Source organism: Culex pipiens, chromosome 1, assembly GCF_016801865.2.
Source record: "Culex pipiens pallens isolate TS chromosome 1, TS_CPP_V2, whole genome shotgun sequence".
Classification (NCBI taxonomy): Eukaryota; Metazoa; Arthropoda; class Insecta; order Diptera; family Culicidae; genus Culex; species Culex pipiens.
The window spans coordinates 82,477,904-82,487,031 of record NC_068937.1 but is presented as its reverse complement, the minus strand read 5'-3'; the positions used below and the strand labels follow the sequence as shown (position 1 = coordinate 82,487,031).

General features: G+C 39.3%; 1 long non-coding RNA gene across 1 annotated transcript; it reads left to right on the top strand.

Moving 5' to 3' along the window:
- The first annotated feature begins 3,333 nt into the window (after nt 1-3,333).
- On the top strand, nt 3,334-4,024 carry LOC120430059 (uncharacterized). The gene is made up of 2 exons (XR_005607540.2): nt 3,334-3,609; nt 3,670-4,024. It is a non-coding gene; the product is annotated as an uncharacterized LOC120430059 (long non-coding RNA).
- The last annotated feature ends 5,104 nt before the right edge of the window (nt 4,025-9,128 follow it).

Below are 9,128 nucleotides of genomic sequence, written 5' to 3'. Positions count from 1 at the left end.
CCGATCTTTTCGAAAAAAATATTTTGAAAAAAATTAAATCAATACTAGCATTTTTAATGGGGATAATATTCAATGTTTGGCCCTTTTAAAATGTTAGTCTTGATTTAATGTTTTTCAAAATATTTTTTTCGAAAAGATCGGAAAATTTCACGAATGTTTCATGTATTAACATTGGAAATCGGACCATTAATTGCTGAGATATCGTCATTAGAAAATGGTGGGCTGTTTGGGTGAGACTTAGAAAACTTCAATTTTCGTGTTTCTTTTTCTTTAAGCCGCTGTATCTCAACAACCAGAGGTCCAATCTTCAATGTCTCTTAGACAATTTTATAGTAAATTTTCTGAACTTTTCAAAAAAAATATTTTTAGAAATGGTCACTCATGGTCACTATTTTTAAAAATCGAAAAACTGCAAATATTTCGCTGAAATCAAACTTTCGGTGGCTATATCTTGAAAACGGAGCCCTTTATCGAAAAATCTGTAAAGTAATTTTCGATTGCAAATTCAATTTTGCATAAAAAAATGAGGTCAAAAAAATTTTATGTATAAAATTTCGATTTTTCCCAAAAATCACCAGTTTTTCAAAAAATCATTACTCGGCGCCAGATTTTTTGACCATGTTTCTCTATAGCTCAAAAGTTGCGGATTTTTGTCCCCTAAAACATATCAAAAAATCTCGAAAATCAAAAAATACGTATTTTGGGAATTTGAGTTTTTGTGAAAAAAAAGTTAATAAAAAAATCGGGAAATTTTTTTTTCCGTGTACCTATTTTTTTCTAAATAGTCCTTAACAATACCTACAACTTTGCCGAAGACACCAAATTGATCAAAAAATTCCTTCAAAAGTTACAGATTTTCGAATATTTACGTACCATTTTTGTATGAACAGCTGCCAAATTTGTATGGAAATTTATATGGACAAACTAATGATACAAAATGGCTTCTTTGGTCATAGGGAAGGCCCCCACAAAGTTTGAGCCAAATCAAAAAATACAAAAAATAAAAATGGTCGAAATCGGCCGGTTTTGTAGAGAATTGCTCATTTGCGCTGACAGTTCAAACGAACACTCACGAAAAGTGGCATTTATAGGGAAAGTTTCCTGGCATCGCTGGCTGTGCTGCTGGTGGTGTTGACGGCCAGCCTTTGTTCTTTTTTGCCTTCGTCTCTCGCTCGGTTTTCTTCAGCCTTCGGTTGGAATGCAAAGTGAAAATTGAAACGTCAAACGACTTGGCGCGTTTGTTTTTTTGATGGCGCTTGCTAATTTATTACATTTTTCGGGATTATTCTTCAAGTGAGTGCCTTACTAATGATCAAAAGAACATGTTGCCGGTAGTTGGAAGCAATTTCATATCTTAAGCGCCGTGAAAAAGTAAGCGAAAGTGAAAAGTTAATTTTGGCGATATTCATTAAGCGTTTGAGGGATTCTCGTGTGTGTCACTGTGTGTGCCAACAAAATGATGAGAAGTGGTCTCGCAAAATACAAATTATGATCAAAAGTGCATTAAATGTGATCTTTTTGGCCAGTAAGTGGCATACATTTGCGTGCTTACTCGAGGCGGTGCTGTTGCTGGTAAGTTTATAGCCCAAATAGTTATTTTGGAGCTTTAATCGAGCATCAAACTCTCCATATGACGAAGATAGGTGTTTGATTGGAAAGGGTAGATTTCCCCTAAATTCTTTTGACCAGTCCGGGTTCGCAAGAACCGGCTCTGCCATCAAACATTCCTTGAGCTTAATAAATGCTTTTTCAGCTTCAGGTGTCCAAATAATTTTCTTTGGTTTTCCTCGAAGGAGGTCTGATATTGGCGAAGCTATTCCACTAAAATTTTGAATAAAGTTCCTATAATAACCAGCCATTCCAAGAAATCTTCGGACTTCCTTAGGGGTGGTCGGTCTGGCAAATTTTGAAATCGCTGCAACACGTTCAGGGTTGGGCTGAAAACCATTTTGAGATAATATAAAACCTAAATATTTAATACGTTTCACACAAAATTTACACTTGTCAATGTTTACAGATAAATTAGCCTCTCTTGGTTTGGTATCGTCTAAAATAATTTCATGCTCCATTACATTACAAATGTCCAAGGTTTCTGGTGCAGAACATTTTAACGTAGATTTTACAACCTCTAACTCAGCTGATTGTGAAGAACTAAGTTCATGATTAATGTTAATATGAAAAGAATAATTATTGTTCTGCGATTGAAAAATATCATTTGCACTGTCTACTGTAAATACTTGTAAATTATCACAATTGTTGTCTACTGTTAGCTTGACGTCAAAAAGTTTGAAAAAGTCAACTCCAAGTAAACATTTCTCCTGTAGTTGTGGGACTAGTAAGCAAGGAAGGATTTTGGTCACATTGTTCCACGTAAATGGTATGTCCACATATCCCTGAATGCTCAATGAATCACCGCTAGCGGAAGAAAGTTTAATTGGTTTGTCAAGTGGTTGAACATTGAAAAACTGTGTAATATTTCCAAATTCTGTGCCAACAATTGACACCTGACTGCCACTATCTAGCAGACCCATCAATTCTAAGCCAAGAATTTTGAATTTGATAAAAAATCTTTCATCTCCTTCTACATTGATCAACACGGAGTTTACATCATGAAAATAACCTTTGAATTTTGTGCTCGAATTTGAATTTGCAAAAATATCACAACAGTTTTGGACATCGTCACAATTTATTTCACTGTCAATGATTTGTAAAAAATTATCAATAGTTTGTCTATCATTTAAAACTGGGGTTTCAATAGAATCTGGGAAAATTTCCCCCATTAATTTTCCTTCCTTGAGTTTTTCGCCTCGCAGAAAGGACATTCTTCATAGTGAAAATCTGGTAAACCACAAACGTAGCAAAATACTTGACGTTTGAAAAAGCATGTTGTAAAGTGATGACCAAATTTTCTGCAATTTAAACAAACTTTTTGATCTGGAATTCTGTAGTATTTTAAAATATCTTCCTTGCTGACATTTCTCCAATTACTATCAAGATTTGTGTTACTGTTTCGATTATTATTTGTTAAACTATTGTCGTTGCGATTGGTATTAGTGTTGTTCTTACCCTCATAAGGTTGGTTCAAGCTGTTCTGTTGGTGGTATTGATTTCTATTGTTATTTTGATTTCGATTTGAATAAATTGACCTATTGTTTTGAATTTGTTGATTCCTATTGTTGTTTCTATTCTGGTTGCTGTAATTTTGTCTATTGTTTGAATTGTTGTTTAAGTTGGAATTAGAAAAGGTAAATTGTCTAGAATCTTGTTTATGTTCAATTGCTGTTGGAGTAATTGGAATGTTAACTTCATTAATCTTTTTTGAGTCAAATGCAAAATTAAATTTATTCATCAAATTTTCATCATTAGCATCAATTCTATCACATAAATCTTCCAAATGACGCAAATTCTCAACTGTTATTAAGGATAACCTGTCCCGGTAATCGGAGCGCATAGTGTACCAAATTATTTCGAATATCTCCTGCTCAGTAAATGGTATGGTTCTGCATAAGAAAAATTGCTCAATTCTAACTAAAAAGTTTGAAAAAGATTCATTACGAGCTTGAGACATGGACGCAGATTTGACTTTTACATAATGATCAATATTGCCAGGTAAGAATTGTTTGCGCAAAGCTGATACAAAATAATCCCAATTTTTCAATCTTAGTACAGGCTGTAGAGTCGTGCCCTTTGTAAACACCCCTACACATACCATCTTAGTGCCAAATGTTGGATACCTCTACATCGAGTACTTTGGCAGGGAGGGAGTGTGAAGGTGACGGAGAGAGAGAGTCGGTGGAAGCATAGAATAGAGATAGGTAGAATTGCCACTTGCCGATTCCCCCTTGTAAACGTCAAGCGACACTGCCGACAGCGCCACCACTGCTCGAAACGGGGAACTTCAGTCGAAATGCGCACTGTGCACTTTGATGGAACTGCCCTGTGCATTCTGGAGGGTGCGTTTTGTTTGACAGTGACAGATGGAAAAAGGCTTGTTGACGTTCAGTTGGCAATCAAAAATGTGAAATGGTGCTTGGAAGCCGGATGAAAAGACGAGACTAGTGAAGGTGGTAGAACGTTAGGATTAGGCGCAAATTGCGGTTTAAGTTGGAGTGCGGAGTCTTTGCTGGAACACCACGACCACTTTTCTTCACTCCGAACGGCAAAATAGTCATTTCCTCTTCCGATTCTTTACTTGGTTTGACAGCGACAGCGAAATGTCAACATGACAAAACAGATGTCTTGGAGAAGTGAAAACGGGTGTCAACTTATTTGGCATAATCTTGAAATTTAGAAAAAAAAAATGCTGATGCGAAATAAAAATCATTTAATCTTATTTAAAGCAAAATATCCTAGTTAAGGGATGCACTTATCTTGAATTTTCATAATTGTTTTGATTTGTTTTCCATGTTTTTTTTAAATCATTTTACATTTTTAATGAATAATATATATGTGCCAACCAGTTCTCCACATTCTTGACAGTATTATGCGCAGGGTGTTGTAGTTCCCCGTTTCGCCGCTGGCATCAGTTAGGCAGCACAGTTTTGTCCCCCGGTCGGTAAATGAGTGGCAATTCTATCTTTCTCTATTCTATGGTGGAAGGCATTGGGAGCAGCAGAGGACGAGGAATCTACGACGAGTCCGAACGATTACGGGCCGGAAGTGCAGGAAACGGATCGTCGGTAGGCGGCTACACAGGCCATTTGGTAACAAACCAAGTACTTGCTTGTCCAACTAGTAAATGGTGAATGGACTGAAAAAGTTCTGATTTAGTAATATGTTCAGATGTTGCAAAAAATTCAACCTGTCTTAGGAACAAATTAAGGCTAATCCCATTATCATTGCCCGCATATTTTATGGGCCATTGAGAAATGGGCAAAGATTTGCGCTTATGTTGTTGCATGTTGATGTTGTAAAACAAAGGATTTCTAGAAAAACCCGAAAAATCATCACCTTCAGGTATATTGTACCCTGGCGGTAAAATGTCTGATAAATTGTCCCTATCTTGATTCAAATCTAGTAAATCTAAATCATTTTGTCCTGAAAAATCATTCATGTTTCTAAATTCATTGTTAAAGAACTCGATTTCACTAGTTTCACCTGAACTCTTGTTTTCACTTAACACTCTTTGCACTATGCTGGCGATGATTTCCGAATCAAGCACTGAATTTTGTTTCACACGACTAATTTGATCACTGTTTTGATTTGGATTGCACTGTGGATTTGGGTTCAAATTGGGTTGCTTAATCTTCGAATTGTTTGTAATGTTAGGACGATTTCTATCCAGCAGCGGAGCTGGGTAAGAATTTGGGGAAGTGACCCTATTTTCACCGATTTGCTTAGCAACTTCATCACGAATCCTAGCCAACAACTGTGTTGGGAAAGGACATGGGGGAATGTCCCTAATTTCACCGGTATTTTTATCACTCGTATTTGCACTGTTGTTCTTCACACTTATTAAATTATCATTATTTGAGTCAACCTTATTATTACCAATTTGGTCAACTATTTCTTGTCTCACTTTGTTCAAAATTTCCGCGGTTAAGCTGTTTCCTCCTACTTCTTTCTGAACTTCCTCACGAATTCGATCAAATATTTTTTGATCATTAATATCACTGATTTGTTTCAAATTGTCACTGTTTTGTTGTTGGTTTTGACCAGAATTTTGTGAGGTGACCCTATTGTTGCTCACGTGAGCATTATCACTTATTTGTACTTCTTCACTGTCCAAAAACGGGTTGTTCTTCTTTAGCTTGGGCACCGTGCCCGTATTTTTGCGTTTATCACCAACACTAAGTCTCTTTTCTTCTTCTTCACCATATTGCACTACTTTTGTAGCCATTATTTCATTCAAACTACTGCAAAAATTCGGGTTCAAAGTTAATCGTTTAATCTCCTTGCGGTTCATCTCCCGGAGATGCATCTTCGGCTCATCATCTAACGACGCCATCTTTTATTCGCTAGTAATCACTTTTAATCGCTTGTAACACACGTGTAAATTTCATTAAAAAAATGATTTGAGAATCGACCCTATTCTTTTTCCACACTTTCGTTATTCTAAAATTTGTTCAAATGACGAAGTCAACTAATTTTTGGCTAAATTTGATTAATTATAAGAAAAAATGTCCAAATATGGAAGCAAACATGATCAAAAGGGGATGCAAATCAGAAAAATATCATTGCAATAGCAAAATGAAGATTTTTAAAGGCAAATAGCAACAAAACACTCATTCAAAGATGGTGAATGTTGAGGAGAAAAATCGAAGAAGAAAATCCAGCAGACATTTTTTTACGTTGGGCGCCATTTTGTCACCAGCTAACCAGACATACATGAGTTCCTGAAAGACAAAAGCAGATCGACTCACCAGAAGATGCCGCTTCCCGCGCCACAAAGTCGATCTGGATGAGGTTCGCGTCCGCTGATGAAAAGTTCTCTCGTTCTTCTCCCCGTCTCGTCCACCCAGAACCGAAGAGTAAAGAATTGTAACGCACAAAAATGATTAGTTCTAAGTTGTATGCATTTATTGGCCCTTTTGGGCGGAAATATAAAAAAAAAATCAAATGAAAAAGAAAGTTTTACATGTTTGGATCCAATATTTAATGGCGCTCCTTCTTGGGCGACTTAATTTTGCTGCATCGAGGGGCGCGACAATAGTAAGAAATTAAATTATTTAATTAATTAACGGCAGGAATTAAATACATTAACGATTGTTTACGGTCAAAACAACGCCACCTCTCCTTACATTACATTGATTTGACAGTTTGACACTGCGCGTGTTTGTTGTTGTGGTTGGCGCAAAAATTTGCGTCCTCGAAAAGCAGGTCGAGCAGATAAGTGCCAGCGCGGCACGGGCAAACCGGAAAAGTTGCGCAGCGCCATCCAGGGCAGTGACCAGGACGTGCTAGGGACGATATCGAAGCTGGCCCAGCCGGAAGCGGCGCATTGAGACACACCTGGATTCTGCGTTTGCTGAAACGTATCCTCGACTCCAATTCTTCCAACGGGCCACATATTTCGGCAAAAATTGTCCTATTTATTTGGTCGGGTTTCTTCGTCACCACTGCCGCAAAACAGCTGGGCATGTTCAACGAGACCCATCAGAAGTGGTTTCCCCCGATGTTGTCCCTACCGTTGCCACCCTCATCACCGCTCAGTCTTTGACCTCCGTTAGTCCCGTGACGACCTCCATCACCGGTACTACCATGAGCCCGGTGGAAATTCAATCGCCGGTTGACGGTGATGAGGACTCTTCCCGGGAACGGAATGTTGTGTATTTGTTCACGTGTTCGTCAAAGTCCTTAGCGATCGGCAACTTGGCATCTTTATTCCAGACACTTCAAGAAATTACCAACTCAACACGGTTCCACCGACGACCGTCGTCGGTTCCACAATTGATGCGATTCTTGTTGAAATGAATGAAACAACAGAGTTGAGTTATTTTATTTGTCTATATTCAATAAAATCTACAAAAAAGTCACCACCTAACGTAACTGAAGGCCATTTCAAGTAACCAACCCTGATGGTCTCATAATTATAATGGTCCACTCCCTCCTGGTTGCTCTTCCTTGACCCTTGATCCTGAACCAGCGAGCGTTAAAGTGGCCAGCTAGTCGAACCATTTGCCACATCATTAATCACAGCATCCGAGCGTGAGTGGACAACAGAATTTTATTTCATCAGGTGTCGACTTGTTGAAGGCATCGCTGTCACAAGCCACCACCAGCTGCAAAGAAATCTTGCTAGTGTCCGACGCAAGGCGCGTCCCAGGATCTCGTCTTCGATGAAACCGCACTTTCCAAGCTTTTTGATTTGCTACTGGTCAATGTAATCAAAATCCGCCGGCTGCAACTTCTCCGCCTATGGCACTTTTGCATCGTCCTGCTCCAGAATTTCCTCCGCTTCTTTTTTTTATCCACCGCGACCAAGCGCGAAACCAAAACAAACTTGACAGCCGAGCGCGCGAAAGAGACACGAAGCAAACCAATGTTTTCAAAGCAGGTGTGGCGCTGTCAAATGTCAAATGACACGAGGAATTTAATTCCTTAATGTATTAAATAGCAAAAATTAATATATTAAGGCCTTTGTCACGCCCCTCATGCTGCATTGATTAGCAGTCAAAATGCATTTTTAATTCTAAAGTTAATTATTAAACTAATGTAAATGTGTCAGTGTTATAGTGTGTAATCCCCCCTGCTGTTGGCCAAACTGCATCCGTAGACTCCTTCAAACGGCCCGGTCTTCGTGACCCGCCGTCATTCCAGCATCCCGCCGAAATGAACGGACCGCACCGGCTTCCAGCCGGTTCTCCAGCCGATTCTCCTGCTGCATCGCTCGTCCAGCGCTGCTTGATCCACTGCTGCAGAAGTTGTACTCCTCCAGCCGCCATTTTGTTGAATATCTTGAAGTAATGCGGAAAAGAAAATAGGGCCTGGACAAAGTCCAAAAAGGGCCTTAGAAAACGACTCGTCCAAACAATTGTCCCAAAAATCAACCCCAACGCTAACCACACGATCCTTACCGATCTCACATCATTCCGACGCTCACAGCATCGATGCCGTGCCGGCCATTTTGTAGAAAAAGGTTGGCACTTTTTTTGTAAGGCAGTGGCCGCTGTTCAGGGAAAATAAATTTCCTAGTTAGTAATACCGACTAACTATAAGCACACGATCGCACAACCTGCACTGGACGCAAGAAGAAGAAGCGCTCATTTAATTTTCATTTATTTGTTCATATTTCTAAACAGGAAAAAAGTGGTGTATGTAGTACAAAATTTTACTTTTATCAGTTGTGTTTTTTTTTTTGCATTGTTTAAAATACGGTGACGATTCGAATGAGTCGATTTGTCTGATGGCCTCGATGTCCGTGGTGCAGCTGGGTTCTGCTGAGCGCCACCGTTGGCACGTTGCTCCCCGTGACGTGAGTTCCGATGCTAGCAGTAGAAGGAGACGGAAGCGTGGCCGTCGTGAACCCGTTGATGTACGGATGATTCCCCGCCTTGCCCAGGTCCTTCTCGTACTCGTTGACGTCGGCAGCGGAGCCACCCAGATAGAGGTGCTGCTGAGACCATTCCAGCGTGCTTGGGCTGGCGACCTAAATGATTTCCGGTGCCGGATTCAGTTCCAAGCTGGCA